The sequence below is a fragment of the Lathamus discolor genome, chromosome 5 (assembly GCF_037157495.1).
Source record: "Lathamus discolor isolate bLatDis1 chromosome 5, bLatDis1.hap1, whole genome shotgun sequence".
Classification (NCBI taxonomy): Eukaryota; Metazoa; Chordata; class Aves; order Psittaciformes; family Psittacidae; genus Lathamus; species Lathamus discolor.
Genome location: NC_088888.1, coordinates 40,567,449 through 40,584,701, shown reverse-complemented (window position 1 = coordinate 40,584,701; position 17,253 = coordinate 40,567,449). Strand labels below are relative to the sequence as shown.

The window sequence follows — 17,253 nt, the reverse complement described above, 5'->3', positions numbered from 1 at the left end:
ATGCTTCCTACAGGCCATCTTCTTCCATTCAGTTTTTTTAAAGTTTAAATCTGTCCCACCTAGAAGAAGCTGTTTTGCATCGTTACTTTGTATTGCCCCCTGCGAACAGGAACACAAAGGAAGGTATTTTAAATATTATTAAAATTATATACTTAATTTTTCCAATAATTTTTTTTAGATCTCGTTACAAAATCAAGGGTTATTTTGCTAACACAATCTGCTCAGGCATCATTCCAGCTTAAGAAAAGCAGTTAGTCAGTGTTCACAACATTATATAACAAAATGACTGATTTCCACTGCAGAAAACTGTGGGAAAAGTTACTACGAATGTGTCACAAATGCTACTTTCTCTCTCTCACCCGTATTGTCTCTTACTGCCACAAACACAAAACCCACCTACCTCTTGACTTCAGCTTAGCAGGAGGCAAGATGTTATCCCCCCCACCTTCTCCCCTGCTTTATTTCTTTATTCTCCTTAACTTCCCAAATCCTTCCTTTCCTTCTCACTTTAATTCTGCTCCAAATTAAATAAAAAAAAAAAACAAAACCAACATAAACTACTCACTGAAAATACACTAGCCTCTATTATATTTAGGAACTTGCATTATAAAGTCGTATCTTCAGTAACCTTTTTTATACAAAAAAAAAAAACAACCCACCCTTTTCAGAATAGTGTTCTCTGTACATGTTTTATATAGCAATAATAAAAATAAATCAACTAAGCCCTATTCTATGTAGGACTCAGTATATACTATGTTTAATAAGAAACAAAAAATGCAATTTAAAACCAAGCCCTGCTTTGTAAAAACAATTTTTTTTTTTTTTTACAGAAACTGGAGTATTGTAAAAGCAACATTCCTAAAGAATCCTTTCATATCAGCACAGTATGTATTAATATTTTAATTTCACACAGCACACGTCAGAAGAAGACTCTTCAAAATCATTCGTAATTTACAAATCAGGAAAACATTCTCTCTACAGGAATCTGTCTCAGGGCAGTAGGAGGACAGGAAGCCACTATCACTACTGGGCAATTAAGGCTCCAAAATTACCCATTTTAAAGACTTTTGGTTAGTAAAGTCTGTTTGGATGTACCATTAAAATACAAACAAAATCTTGAATATCAAAGATGTTGCCAGAAACAGAGGGGATTAATAACTTCAGTGTGAAGTAGGAAATCTTTCTAGAATTACTTCTTTTTTCCCCTCTCCTGTCTACCTTCCCATAGTGTGTTCATCAGTTTCTCCTGATCACCCTCACTAAAACTTCTATCAAGTTTGACCTAAGAGACCTTGTATTTAATTCTCTATATCTCTGCCACTGACGTTGTTCAAATTGAGGCTGACAAACAAAGATTTTAAGACTTTGGCCCCTCATCAACCCTAAGTCATCCATGGCATTCTTTATTAATGCATCCTGACAAAAGAAGTCTTTCAGAACAAAAGAAATCTTGCACATGAAATCATAATACTGAAATGATTTAGTAGTAAATAAGAGTATTTTGAGCATACCATAGACTTTCTACATTATGCTTTATATATATTTTTTTTCTTATGCCACAGAGGCAAAAATAATTTCTGGAACATCCACTCAGACTTGCATAACTTTATTCTTTGTTTCTTAGCAAAATTCAATCTATTTCTCTGTCTCTTTCTGCCAGTAAACAAAAACAGCTATGAGAGTACATGCTGTAAGAATAACCAAATATATCAATACCCTCCTGTCCTTCCAGGCAAACCTCTCTGAAACAGAACAAAAAAGAAACTTACTTATAAATCTAATCTTGAGCTCAAATATCATCTGTCTTGAGTGAACTGAAGAAAAGATTGCATTGGAAAAAAATCACATCTACAAGAACACTACAGACTAAAAGTCATAAAAACCCAGAAAAGAATGTACAAGCTGCAATACTGAGTTTGATTATTACAGATTTGTATATAATAAGAAATGCAATCATGTATTTTGGTGTTTTATTTAGTTTTGCAAGATACCTCCCCAATGCCACTCAGAATGGGTGCACACCTTTTTTTGTCATTAAGGACGAAAATCGTTAAAACATTTGCAGAGCTTTGAGCATAGCACGCTTTGCTAGAGAGAGAATTCTTTCCCTGTAGCTAGCTATACTTTTCAAGGAGAAAATTAGGGGAGAATGTTAATACTAGAGTTTTGGCATAGATTAAATAAATAATAAGTGATAGTATGGCAAAAGACTTGAGGGGCATCTCAAAACTTGTCACTGAAACTGCCTATTAATAAGGTAAACTCATGAATGCTAGTATTTATTTGAGCCCTGCTGGGCATGCAGATGAGAAGACAAAATGAAAACGTGAACACTGAGCACAGAGATAATTATTTTTTCCCACATGATGCTACTTTATAAAAGTACAATGATATTTTAAGGCCATATTGGTCATACAAAAACGGGTTGTACGTAACTTTGGCAGTAATTCATACCACCATATTTATACTACAATTCTAAATTGGGTAATGGTTTAAAATACAAGCTTCACCTCCATCAGTAATCCAACAGGTGACAGACTACCATATGCAACATCTACGCTTCCAGCATTTCCATTCGCAAATAAGCCAGGACATGGATTTTTAGATTCCTGGAGAAGCCAACACTAATTTTAGACATTATTGATTCTTATAAAAGAAGGGGGAAACCCTGGAAACCTAAAATCTAAAAGCTGATGCAGTGTCAACACAAACAGTTTTCAGAGCTGACCTTAAATAACACCAGCCAAGAATAATTAAAAAAATCCTCCTCTGAGACTGGAAAGAATTCTTCCACTGGTAGATGGACAAGAGCTCACAAAACTACACTCTTGAAATGTTTTATTCATCATCAAACAAAGCAACAACTATGAACAGCATCACAGAATTCATTTTGCAGTTATGAGGGACATCCTTCAAGTTAATTGACTATGGCAGAGCAACCCAGGGCCCCACTAACATAATCCTTCTCTCAAGGGAGAGAACAAAAAAGTGTTAGCTCCCTGATTTACAACCGTTAGCCAATTATTTACACTCCATATCTATTTGTTCCTCTTTTAGTAACTGTGAAGCATGTATTTTTCCCATTATAACTTTGGAAATTATATACCATTTATTCTGTTAGACAAAGTTAATCTAAACCATTTGCCCTCTCGTCAGTGGAGATGCTTATGATTTCTAATATAAAAACTAACTTCTCACAAGCTAACATTTTTTAACTTAGCATGTGAATTTATAGACTAGGGATTTGCCTCAACCAAGGCCTTCCAAAATGTGTTGGAAATGCTTTGCAGCTAAAGCCTTTTTCACTCCTGACGAATTAGAAAGCTAGAGAAACTTTTGGTATTCATGAATTATTTACACTGTTTACTGTATCCTGTAAGCACCTATTTCCTTCAATTGCATCTTAAAATTACTTTCAGGCATAGTAAGTGGGCTTCCAAAATTATGCAATGTTGATTTACAGCCTTTTTTTTCTCTTTTGAATTGCACAGGCTTGTATAGAATAATTCAAGGAGCAGATCAGCTTAATAGTTCCAAGAGATGAAGGCAAAGCTAATTTCAAAGAAGACACATGGGATGTTTCTTAAAACCAGAACATATTTAAATCAGTTCTTATTATGCACTCTTTCACGGAAGTAAAGATGAGCATTATTGAAACTCATATCAGTTTATCACATTGTAGCTTTATGTGCCAACCAGCAACTCCTGTAGCAATTATTTAGTCATCTTTATTCTGCACCTGGTGCTTGGAAAACTGTTACTTTTATACACACAAATAAAATTTTTAAAATCATCTGCTGTATATAATAGAATGAGGATGGATGATTGAGAAAACTTGAAGAATTGAAAAGAGGGATTTTTTTATAAAGGTCAGAGATCAAGGTTGTGACAAAGTTTCTACCGACTGCCTGCATCATTAAAGAAACAACTAGAAAGAATAGAAGTGTAACATGTTTAAAAGCTGCTCATTCATGACAAACACTATTTAATATAACATATATGCATAAAATTTCAAAAATAAGTATTCTGGTCTCTGGACTCATCTCTCTATGAAAGTCAGCTTTGTAATGTATCTACCCCAGCTGATACAGAATATATTCAAATAAAGAGAAATATTTGAGATCACAGAATAGTTAGGGTTGGAAAGGACCTCAAGATCATCAAGTTCCAACCCCCCTGCCATGGGCAGGGACACTTCACACTGAACCATCCCACCCAAGGCTCTGTCCAACCTGGCCTTGAACACTGCCAGGGATGGAGCATTCACAACTTCCCTGGGCAACCCATTCTAGTGCCTAACCACCCTCACAGTAAAGAACTTCCTCCTTATATCTAATCTAAACTTCCCCTGTTTAAGTTTTAACCCATCACCCCTTGTCCTATCACTACAGTCTCTAATGAAGAGTCCCTCCTCAGCATCCTTGTAGGCGCCCTTCAGATAATGGAAGGCTGCTACGAGGTCCCCTAATCATCCTCGTGGCCCTCCTCTGGACTTGTTCCAGCAGTTCCATGTCCTTTTTATGTTGAGGACACCAGAACTGCACACAATACTCCAGGTGAGGTCTCACAAGAGCAGAGTAGAGGGGCAGGATCACCTCCTTCAACCTGCTGGTCACACTCCTTTTGATGCAGCCCAGGATACGGTTGGCTTTCTGGGCTGTGAGTGCACACTGAAGCCGGCTCATGTTAATTTTCTCATCGACCAGCACCCCCAAGTCCTTCTCCAGAGGGCTGCTCTGAATCTCTTCTTTGCCCAATCTGTAGCTATGCCTGGGATTGCTCTGACCCAAGTGTAGGACCTTGCACTGGTCATGGTTAAACTTCATAAGATTGGCATCAGCCCACCTCACAAATGTATCAAGGTCCCTCTGGATGGCATTCCTTCCCTCCAGGGTGTCAACCAAACCACACAGCTTGGTGTCATCGGCAAACTTGCTGAGGGCGCACTCAATCCCACTGTCCATGTCAGCGATGAAGATGTTGAACAAGACCAGTCCCAACACCAATCCCTGAGGGACACCACTCGTTACCGGTCTCCAGCCGGACATCGAGCCATTGACCACAACTCTTTGTGTGCAGCCATCCAGCCAGTTCTTTATCCACCGAGTGGTCCACCTATCAAACTGATGTCTCTCCAATTTAGAGACAAGGATGTTGTGTGGGACAGTATCAAACGCTCTGCACAAGTCCAGTTAGGTGACATCAACTGCTCTACCCCGTCCATCAGTTCATTAGCCCCATCATAGAAGGTCACCAAATTGGTCAGGCAGGATTTCCCCTTAGTGAAGCCATGCTGGCTGTCACCAAGCACCTTGTTGTTCTTCATGGGCCTTAGCATGCTGTCCAGGAGAATCTCCTCCAAGACTTTGCCAGGCACAGAGGTGAGACTGACTGGTCTGTAATTTCCTGGGTCATCCACTTTCCCCTTCTTGAAAATGGGGGTTATATTTCCCTTTTTCCAGTCATCGGGAACTTCACCTGACTGCCATGATTTTTCAAATATGATGGCCAGTGGCTTAGCAACTTCATTCGCCAACCCCTTCAGGACGTGTGGATGGATTTCATCAGGTCCCATGGATTTGTGCGCTTTCAGGTTCTTAAGATGGTCTCAGACCAGATCCTCTCCTACAGTGGGCCCAAGGTCTTCATTCTTACAGTCCCTGCATCTGCCTTCCAAGACTTGAGTGGAGAGGTCAGGGCATTTGCCAGGGAAGACCGAGGCAAAGAAGTCATTCAGAACCTCAGCTTTCTTAAAATCCTGTGTAGCCAGTTCTCCTGATAGCTTCCAGAGGATGCCTACATTGTCCCTAGTCTGTCTTTTATTCGCTACGTACCTATTATAACCCTTCCTGTTATCCTTAACATCCCTAGCCACGTTTAATTCTAACTGGGCCTTAGCCTTCCTAACCTGGTCCCTAGCTTCCCAGACAACATCCCTGTATTCTTCCCAGGCTGCCTGTCCTTGCTTCCACCTTTTATAAGCCTCTTTTTCCCTTTGAAGTTTACTCAGCAGCTCATTATCCATCCAAGGAGGTCTCCAGGCCCTTCTGCTTCACTTCCTTCTAGTTGGGATGCAGCACTCCTGAGATTGGAGCAGGTGATCCTTGAATATCAACCAACAGTCTTGGGCCCTGCTGCCCTCCAAGGCTATTTCCCATGGAACCTTGTTAAGCAGGTTCCTGAAGAGGCCAAAGTCTGCACTCTTGAAGCCCAGGGCAGTGATCTTGCTGCACACTCTTCTCACTGTCCTGAGGATCTTGAATTCGACCATCTCTTGATCTCTGCATCCAAGGCTGCCCTGGAGCGTCACATTTCCAACCAGCCCTTCCTAGTGTGAGGTCAAGCATGGCACCTCTCCTTCTTGGCTCTTCTATTACTTGCAGAAGGAAGTTGTCTTCCACACAGTCGAGGAACCTCCTGGATTGCTTGTGCCAGGCTCTACTGTCCCTCCAACAGATATCAGGGTGGTTCCATACTCTCCAGCCTATCCCTAACATAAATAGCAACTTCCCCTCCCCGACTGCCAGGCCTGTCTTTTCTAAAGAGCCTGTAACCTTCCATTCCAACACTCCAGTCATAGGAGCCATCCCACCATGTTTCTGTGATGCCTATTATATCATATCCCCGTAAGCATGCACACATCTCTAATTCCTCTTGTTTGTTCCCCATACTATGGGCATTTGTATAGAGGCATCTGAGCTGAGCTCCAAATGAAGCTGGCTCATTGGCTGGAGTGGCTGGAATATCTCTGCATTGCTCCGAGCATTTATTATAAGTGCTGGCAACTGACTGGGAGTGTTGAGAGGGAATGATGCCCCCCTTTCCCAACACATCTAGTTTAAAGCTTTCATGACCAGCCTGGCAAGCCTCCTACCACAACCACTCTTCCCCTTGTCAGACCAGCTCCACCAGCTTCCCGTAGACCTGGCCTACTAAATTGAGTCCCATGTTCTAGATACCCAAACCCCTGACTATGGCACCACTGTTCTAACCATTTATTAACCTGGCCAATCCTCCTAGCCTTTTTAAGGTCCTCCCCTTTATCCTGGAGAACTGATGAAAAGACAATCTGAGCTCTGGAGCCCCTGACCACCTCTCCCAGGGCTCTGTAGCCCTTCTTCATGTTCTCTGGGCTACTGCTATCTATATCACTATCACCCACATGGATCACTAGAAGTGGGTAATAGTCAGTGGGACTTACTAGAGCAGGCAGCCTCTCTGCAACATCCCTGATCCGTGCCCCAGGTAGGCAACACACCTCCCTTGAGACTGGGTCAGGCCGACGGATGGGTGCGCCTCTGTTCCTTTCAAAGTAGTCCCCTACCACTATGACCTGCCACTTTTTCCTGGCAGCACCAGTAGAGATCTTCTTTACCAGTGCATCAGTTGTTGTTTCTGGTGCGAGTGTTTTTCCTTGTTAGCCCCCTGCAGAATTGTAAAGTGGTTCTGGGTGGGGACAACAGATTTAGTAGGAAGCCCCTTGCTTTTAATTGTCCTCTTCCTCCTTTTTTTGTCGTTTGTTTTTTGGTTTTTTTTTTTTTGGTTTTTTTTTTTTTGTTACTAGTTCCCAGCTTCCTGGGTTAACGGCCTCCTTCTTTCCCCCATGAGCTACAGTGGATGCTTGAGGCCCCTGTGCAGTTTGGGCCTGGAGCAAGCACTCCTGCTTCCTCAGTACACATTTACCTTTTATTGCTTCATACTTAATCTATGTGGCAAGAGAAATAATGGAGAAAAATGGTGCCTAATAAAATCATTAATACTTGGGGATACAGAGATGCATGCAGCACATGGGACCCAATCCTACATGTTGTGATAATCGGTGACAGTGACCAACACCAGAATAAGGAAAGGAAGGCAAAAGAGCGGAAAAAAAGAGGAAGCTGTTTGCCTCTATAACAAATATATACTGAGTATATCATAGAATCATCATAGAATTACAGAATGGCTTGGTTTGGAAGGGACCTTAAGGATCATCTAGTTCCAACTCCCCTGCCATGGGCAGGGACACCTTCCGCTAGATCAGGTTGCTCAAAACCCACTCCAACCTGGGCTTGAACACTTCCTAAGATGGAGCAGCCACAATTTCTTTTGGCAGCCAGTGGTCTTATCATGCTCAAATGGACACCTAGAAGTTCCCATGCTTTTCCACCAAGGATGGAGAGAGCACAGATATGCCCCTGCATCCACATAAGTGAGGTTCATACAGGCACAGACCTGAAAGCTGGAGGAGTATTTTTTCTTCAAACAGAAGAACCTCAACAGAATTTTAAGTTTTGGAATTTTATTCTACATCACTTGCAAAAGACTTCTCAAAAACGACCAAAGACAACTGGGTGGCAAAGGCTGCATTTTTCTAAGTTGTCTCTCAATTTAGCATTTACCACTGTTGCTTTAGTGGCAATACAGACCGTTCAGATAGGATGGTAACTACAATGGTTCAACGTGAGAGCAGACCTAGAAGTCACCTCCAAGGTAAATTCCTTTTTTGCCTACATGCACAGGGAAACTAAACTGAAAGGAATATAAGATCAGGGATGTGGGTAAAAGAGAGAATTAGACTATTTATATTGAGTTTTTTTACCAGAGGCAAATAAATGTTAGCCTTCTTAAGACTTTTGCTTTGATTTATCAAAAAAGATGCCTCAGGCCAGAAATAGGGGTATTTCTTCACTGAGACTCTTTGTCCCTTGATAATTTTCCTTCCCACTCTGGTTTATGGATGAGTGTATGTGCTCATGGGTATTCACCAAAATATCACCCACCTCTGTATATACATTAACAGATATGAATTACATGAAATGAGCATCTATATCTAATTCTCAAGAGTTTTTCACAGTAGTACAGCCAAACAGAAAGAGGATGGAAAGTATGCTTTAGCACCTACTGATGAGACTTACTGACATGAAATATGAACTGTTACTAGCATCTTAAAAGCTAATAAACTGACAATCTCAAACTATGTCTATGAATTTATATAGTGACGCCTTAAGAAAGGTTAACTGACTTCCTTCTGAACTTGTTAAAGTAGCTCAAAAACAGCAAGGTCATTTTCTTCTAACAACATTTTAAAACCAGAAATGGACATTTTGAAGTCTGTTTGGAAAGTTTTCACTCCCCATAACCTTTCACAGACTTTGAAAGGACTCCTTTGTGCACCAGGAAAGAATCCAATACTACGTTGTACTTGCAGAGGTAAACCTAATTTTCATACAGATTTCATAAGAAAAGACATTGAAAGTTATTCTTGAATTAAAGAGTACAAGGCTACAATTTTTCCTAAAGCATAAAATGAAAATTGCTTTTCACACAGTTAATGATTTGCCAAAAACTTATGTAGTCTTTTCTGAAGGAAGAACTGTTCTAAGTCTTGTATTCCCTAGAGATACTACAGGATCTAAATCCAACTAGAGAAGAAGAGAGACACTGCTTAATTGACCAAAGGTTACAAAAAAATCAGGCATAATGAAGTTCATTAATGTCTTTCAACAATCTTACGTAACTGGATTTCATATTTCCTAGCCCACCAGAATTCAACTTTGGTATTTGTGTTTCTAGGTCAATGATAAACAAGCTTTGGTTTTCCTGAGAAGTTTGGAAGGCTCAGCAGAGCACAGTCTTAGGCACCGGAAAGCATGGAGTGCTCACATCATTTTTTTATTATTATTTTTATTTTTTACTTAATATGATTTGGAACTAACTACATTGAAGAAACACAACCAAGCCCATACCATAAAAAAACAAACCCACACTGTGAATTCCTGAGCAGTTGCCAAAGACATTATCTCCAAAACAGATTTTCTAAGACTATATTATTACTGCTCTTTACACAAAAGTTATCTGAAAAGACAGAGATCTTTCTGTGTTAACACAAATTCCCCACTGAATGAACTTCTAAAATCCTCAGAATTATAGCCATTCTGGCTTTCTCAAAAAAGGTTAGTGGAACCCTGTCATGATGGGTTTATTAAACATGTAGCACATGTCCACTGAACTGGCTTTGTTGGGCCTTTTTTCCTTCTTCAAGAAAGCAATTCTTCAATGTTAAGTTCTTACTTTCCATTTTGCTGTACTAAGACTGAGCTCTATGTTTATAGCTAAACTTTATCTCTTATCAATGACAGTATTTACCAGGACTGTTAAAAAGCCACCAATCTGCAGGTTGTTTTGGTTTATGTGCTCTAGGTCTTGATTGGGGAAAAAAAAAAATTATCATACAAACAAAACAGAACAAAACCTGCTAGAATACAATGCTTCTTTTGTTCATCCAGACTGTTTCTAACTTAACTGAGCATATTTTGGTCTAAACCCACTGTAATAAAACAGCTAAAAAAAAAGCCATGATAATCATTAGAGTTGATGGCTTGGATAAGACCACACAAATGAACAAAAAAGAATAGAAAAAGCTATTACACAACAGCAGTAATCAACCTGCTAGCAATGGAAGCAATTTCCAGGTGCCAAACTGCCTGTAAATACACATTAAGTTTTACATCAAAGGACTACAATGTGCTTTTGGTGAAGGAAAATTAATCCCACCAACCTTTACTATGGAAACACAAGAGCCATACTATATCAACAACTTTGAAAGATGAGACTTTTTGTTTTTAAAAAAATCCTACCCTGAGGAAAGTCATAACTAGGTTTGCAGGTCAGAAAGACAAATGAACATGGAACTTCTGCTTTGGATTTTTCTGGAAGAGGAAGATTACTGTTTGAGAGTTGGGCTTGTTCAGCCTGGAGAAGAGAAGGATACAGGGAGACCTCAGAACAGCCTTCCAGTACCTAAAGCGGGCCTGAAGGAAAGCTGGAGAGAGACTTTTTGCAACTGCATGTAAGGATAGGACAAGGAGGAATGGCTTTAAGCTGACGGAGGGTAGATTTAGATTAGATATTAGGAAAAAATCTTTATTGTGAGGGTGGTGAGGCACTAAAACAGGTTGCCCAGAGGAGCTGTGGCTGCCTCATCCCAGGAAATGTTCAAGGCCAGGCAGGAGGGGTCTTTGAGCAACCTGGTCTAGTGGAAGGTGAACCTGCCTGTGGCAGGAGAGTCGGAACTAGATGATCTTCGAGGTTCCTTCCAACATAAACTATTCTATGATTACACAATTCATGCTAAAGGTATCAACCAGCAAGTTGTGATGTTAACACACACGCTTGTGTTTAACAATTACAGATGATCAAACCCTCCATTTTAGATCAGATCTAAATAACAGCACGCCAAAAGTGAAATATCCTTGAACACTAGGCCAAGGCACAAAACAAACTGAAGTAAAAAATGTCATCTACATATTGTTTATGCAGTCCACAGGGTTTGGGCTTTTTTTGTAAGACTCACACATACATACAGCTGTAAAATAGTTCACTGTGCCCCGATGCATCATAGAACTGTAATATGCTCAATGAAACCTGGTTTCATTGAGTCCTTGAATTACCACTCTGCAAACACATTTGAGGTCAGACAGCCAGCAAGTTCTCTGCATCACTTATGAAAGATCACGTTATGTGGTACTGATGTGCTTCTCCAGGAAGGCACCAACACCTAACACCACCTAAGCAGCAACCCATAGGTAAGTAAAACTGAACAGAAATTTGAAACTTCCAATCTTCTTGATTTTATTACTGGTTTTAGAAATACTATTGATGAGATGTATTCCTGTAACAACACAAAAATCTTAAAAATCAACCGTGTAACAGACAGTCATTCCTTTCAGGCATTCAGGTATTCTTTTGTCATTGACTAATTTCAGCAGACTAGAAAGGTGACAGATTGCAATGTAGCAAACACTTCACAATTATTCTGTAACTAATATTTTTTACAGTTAGCCAAGAGGACAGAACCGGACCTAGAGCAAAACCAATTTATACCACCTCTCCTGTCTCAATCACTTTAGCAGGACATAGAGACTACTTTAATAAGGCCTCTTCATTACAAGTGACTAGATGGCAAAAGCGATTTAAAAATTGCTTGATGAGATGCAATGGCTTTAAAAAGCTCAACTTTCTAATAACTATCAGACTTCTAACATTAGTGTACGATCTATAAACTCTGGACTACACTTAAAAAAATCCAACTCCAAAACATAAACCAAAGTCAACCAAATGCAAAATGGTAAATGCAGGAGATCCCAACAGTTTCCTCATTACTCCATCTTCAAAGCAGAAAAACTGGTTGTCTTTCATTACTTTCAGGTTTTTTTTCAGTTATAAAAACAACCTTGTAGTGTCTGTAAACTGCACCAATTTTTTTTTTTTTTAATGTTGTCTTAAAGGAAAAAAAAGGTTCACCAACCACGATGCTTTAGATATATATGCCAAAAGAAATAATGAGAGACCTTCTGCCTTTCTATGTGAAACATATGGAAACCAAATATCATTCCTATTGGTACAAAGGATTTGTTTAATATTGGAAGCATATACAAACTGAAGGCATCTTGCTATATAGGAGGAAACAAAAGCAAGTTGATAGTATCTGTGGAATCAGCATGAAAATGAACTGTCAGTAATTTTTAGGACAATTCTCCATTCTATAAGTATATGGAATAAGAATAGAAGTCAGTATCGCCTCAACTCCACAACCTTTCCTGGGGAGAACCCAGCTTCAAATTCTTGAAGACAGTCTCTAAGGATCCTGTAATCCAACATAAGCATAGTGGGCATTCATGTACACCTCTGATTGACAGAAGGTGGGAAGAGAAGTAACCCTCTCTACTTGTCCCATTTTCTTTTGCCTGTACTCCCAACTTCTGCCACTGTCTCCTGTCAGAAACAGGACAACAGCTTATATGAAACATAAGGACAAATCAGAACCTTTATACCACAATGTACAAGAACTGGTGTCCATACAAAGGAGAATGACATTAAGAAATCAAAGATGCAGTGCCAATTCAAACTGTCTGGCAAAAAAACCACAAGCAACCCCATGGGAAAACATCATTGCACGATGCCAAATAAAGCATTGCAGTGGGTCTATTTCAAAGGCATTTAAAGAGATTATAGTCTCTAAAAATCAACCTTTAAAGCAAGGCAATACATCATCAAAATAAGGATCCTTCCATTTCAGATGAAAGTGTTTTGTAGAGCTGTCTACAGAACAGAAGTTACATTTCTTCCACAGTCTTCATCAAAGTTTTACCTTCTTTGAAGAAGCAAAAGAAATTTGTGTCCTCAGTGCTAACTCTAATTAGCCTCAAACTGTGAAACTGTGCAGTACATAGCATATAACAGTATAGCTTTGGACAAGTTTTACTACTTAGTTACATAAACCTCAGCAAATGAGGTTATACTGCAAACATTGTCAGTGTCAAATTCACATCTCTTCTTTATGGGTAGCTACCGGTAAAACTTCTGCTTTTCATATCAGAAAATGCTCACAAGAAAAGGTGGGGGAGGGTTAAAGAACAAAAAAACACTAGTATTTTTCTCTGCATCCTAACATGCAATGCCTCCAGCCTGACACAAGACACACAAAACAGCTGCTGCATATTAAATGGATAATTATGTAATTTAGCAAGAGCACTCAAATATTCTATAAGCATTAGTAACCCCATATATCTGCAGTGTCTTGCACTATTTCCCTGCACTATGCAATAGTAACCATCTCCCTGTTTAGCCTAAGAGAGAAAAAAAAACATCTTTCTTTGCTTGCCAGCAACAGACAGACTTGGATTTGTTTAGCGTTTATTATTACTAAGCACTGATGAACTATCAGCATTATCAGGCCGTAAGATTCTAGCTTCAAACTGAGATAATATCATTAACAAGTTGGGTACTATACCCTTGTTAAGAGCAGTTAAACTCTGGTCACCTTTTGCTTATTTTGGGTGATTAAAATTTCCTCTGCATTTCTTCAAACAACCATCAATGGGACAAGTCTAGTGCTTGGTCTCACAAGCTACTTTACTATAAATTGGTACCTACCACATCACTACAGAGGTCTTGAGAAAGATTTTCAGTAATTGCAGTTCAAACTCAAGACACTCAAGAGCAACTTTACAGTATGTAGCACTATGAATATTTGTTCAATATATGAATATGGGCATTTGTGAGCATGCCCACATCTTTCATATGCGAGAGGATTCCTGTAATGTCAGCCTCCTTAGCGCAAGGGCACTTCAGGGTCCTTACTGACAAATTGCTATCACTGAACAAAATGGATTGTACTACACTACATCACCTATAAATGATAAATAATTAGAAAAGTGAGATCACTGCAAAAAGACTCAGAGGAGTATCGCCTGTTTGATAGCTGTGTAAGGGCAGGAATATTCCCCCCTGCAGGAGGAAGCACAGGCACCAGAGACCGGCTGAATACTAAATCGGCAAAATGCTAGAGACCAGTTGCAATTTGAGACTAACTCTGGTGTTCCTCTTCTGGTTTTTGGGCTCAGTTGTGTATGTATCCATGTACACAGACATGAGAGGGGGCTGAAAATCATTTCAGAATCCTGTCAAAGCTAATTACTACCCTTAGTCTGTTTTTAATTCAGAAGCAAATGGCCTAGAAAGACATCTGAATAATCACTAAACAGTCAAGTCTGTCCTCTACTCATGAATTCTCCCTACTCAGCAGAGGAGAGCTACACTGGCTCAGAATAAAGGTCCTGTGTCCCCAGGACCAGCCACAGAAGTTATGTCAACCAAATGATGCTCGAAGTAGGGGGAAAAAGGGCTCAAAATTATCAGACTTCAACCCAGATTTTTTTTCCCCTGTCAAATTTGCACCATGTCTTGGTTATTTTCCATCACCAAGGTCTACTTCTCCCCCCTCCTTGTCTCTTTTTGCTCTACGCTTTTCTGCTATGGCTTCTCATTTTCAAAACTCTCTAAACTGACAGTCTGTGTAAATAAAGCTTATATTATATAGCTGGTTACTATAACAGATTATACTGGATCTCTGCCTTTGGTCACTTTTTCAACATTTCCTCCCCCTGAATTGTGTGCTAGTATTCCAACAGCTGCTCAGAAGGGAAAAGATACTGCAAAACCATTGCAAAAAAGCAGCAGTGTTTGAGATGGGAAATATTATACTCCAGACAATTCTCTAAGTGTATCGGAGGAAGGAATACCTTAAGGGCAACAAGACTGTCTACCCCTGGTTAATCACCTCCCTCAGATGGTTCTAGCTGCCATCACAAGTTACAGGAACATGAAAAAGCAGAACTTGACACCTGTCTCATGACTGTACAAGGCAATGGCATCAAGGGGGAGGAAAAGTAAAAGGGCGAATTAAAAAGCAAGACCCAACTGTAATATGTCACATACTCTATGGCACAGCAGCAATGCAGCAGGTAACACAACACATTGGGGTGGTGTGTGTTTGTTTAAGTAGCAGTTGACTTTATTATGAATCACACTGAAAACAAACAACAAACAGAACTTCAGCTGGGAGTTTTAGCCTCTTCCTTCTTCAAACAGGGAGCATTTAACATGTTGTGACGTGTTGTATGTTACAACACGCGACAGTCTGTATTTTTTCTTAGTTCCACTTCTGTCTCCACTAATTAAACTTGTCCAACACAATAGCATTGCTAGGTCTTTACATTTTCAAATAAGTGATCTAACAATGTCTCATTAAAAATATTAAAAACAACCAGTCCCAAACCAACAAACAAAACTCCAAATACCCTCAAAGAGATCCAAAAACCAAATCAAAACAGAATAGAAAACACAGCTGGACCTGTAAATTAATCTAAGTAGATAAGTAAAAAAAAAAAACCTGCTGTCAATCAACCCTACGACTCTACCAAAAAGAAATGAGGATTAAAACATTGCAAGGCGTTCAGTATACATATATTTAAAAAACACTAAGTAAAACATGCTCAAAAATTGTCATCCATTTGCAGGGTTGTGCCCTCCTACTATCCAACTGAGTTTGTTATTTGATTTTAATCTAATCAGGGGATTTTGTTTGCTTTGTTGCCTGTTTGGGGTTTGGGGGTTGGTTTGGTTTTTTGAGTGGTAATGGTTTTAAATAATTTCGTAAGAGTGATAAATTGTTAACTGGGTGGAGGGGGTGCTTCATTTTGCTTTTTGGTTTTGTGTGATTTTTGTTGGTTTGTTTGGTTTTGTTTGGTGTAGGGGTTTTCTTCTTTTTCTTCTTTTTTTTTTTTTTTATTGCCCCACCGGACTTTATTGCAAATGTCATTATCTGATTTTTTTTTGGAGGACTGCAAAGTGGTTTTCTGCTTATGAGAAATAAGTCTTTAAATATCAGTGACACTGATTTGGGGTCAATTAGTGAATGAGACTAGTATTTAAAAGCATTCTTCCATGAAGCATAGTAAAGTTAGCTCAGTTCCACAGACATCAGCCAGATCACAAGACAAACTTACTTTTCACTCACTTAATTCCTGTACTCTACTTTGTTTCTCCAGCATGAAAAACTTTTTCTAAAGCTCTTCAGGCAAAGAATTCAAGTATTTTACATGTAATACATCCAGCATCTACTAAACAATTTCTTTTCCTTAACATTTGAGAATTTGAAACCATAAACAATTTCTCAGAAGAAAAAAATGCATACAATCAAATTTTTAATTTTATTCCTCAATACTTAGAAACTGCCACAGCAAGGTTATCTAGTAAAAGTATGGTGAGAAATAGAACCAATAAGTAAAATACCAAAGGTCTGAACAAAAACACTGAGAACCGAAACAGAGACTGTCTTAAAACCAAGAGCTAGGCGCTAGTAGGAATAACAAAGAATATTCTGACATACATATAACAGTATTTCCCAGAAGTGTAAATATCAACCTAAAGCCATTAAAAAAACAAAAGTGAAAATGTGCAAATGCAGTACAGCAAGACGCATGCACTCTGGTGTCTTACCCCAGAACCCTTCAATCAAAAGTGTACACCATAAATATAGATTTTAAAAACAGTAAAGGAATTTCACTTTAGTGCATCTATATTGTATTTACTCATGGAGTGCTCTAGCTTTAGCGCTTGTAACTCAGGAAATAAGTCATTGCTTTCTTAGAAATCTCTTCACATTCATCTACAAGTATAATCAAAATGGGGTAAGCATGTTTAGTTGCTGAATCTATACAGTTTCTTAGACCACACACATCATCTTAGTGCCCAAACGTTTTCCAGGATAGCATTAAGCAATGTGATTCACATCTGCCCTGTGTTCTTTTGTTTTCTCTGCAGTGAGTAAAGTACCTTTGTTTTTACATACCGTGGGATTTTGTTTGTTTGAGTTATACATTGCGTTTACTACCGGCCACTACATCAAGTAAGTTTACTCCAGAACTT

The 17,253-nt window shown here is 39.1% G+C and overlaps 1 protein-coding gene across 5 annotated transcripts in view; it reads right to left on the bottom strand.

The window, feature by feature from the left end:
• Positions 1 to 17,253, bottom strand: part of UTRN (utrophin) — a 386,987-nt gene that overhangs the window by 90,518 nt on the left and 279,216 nt on the right. The window lies entirely within an intron of this gene.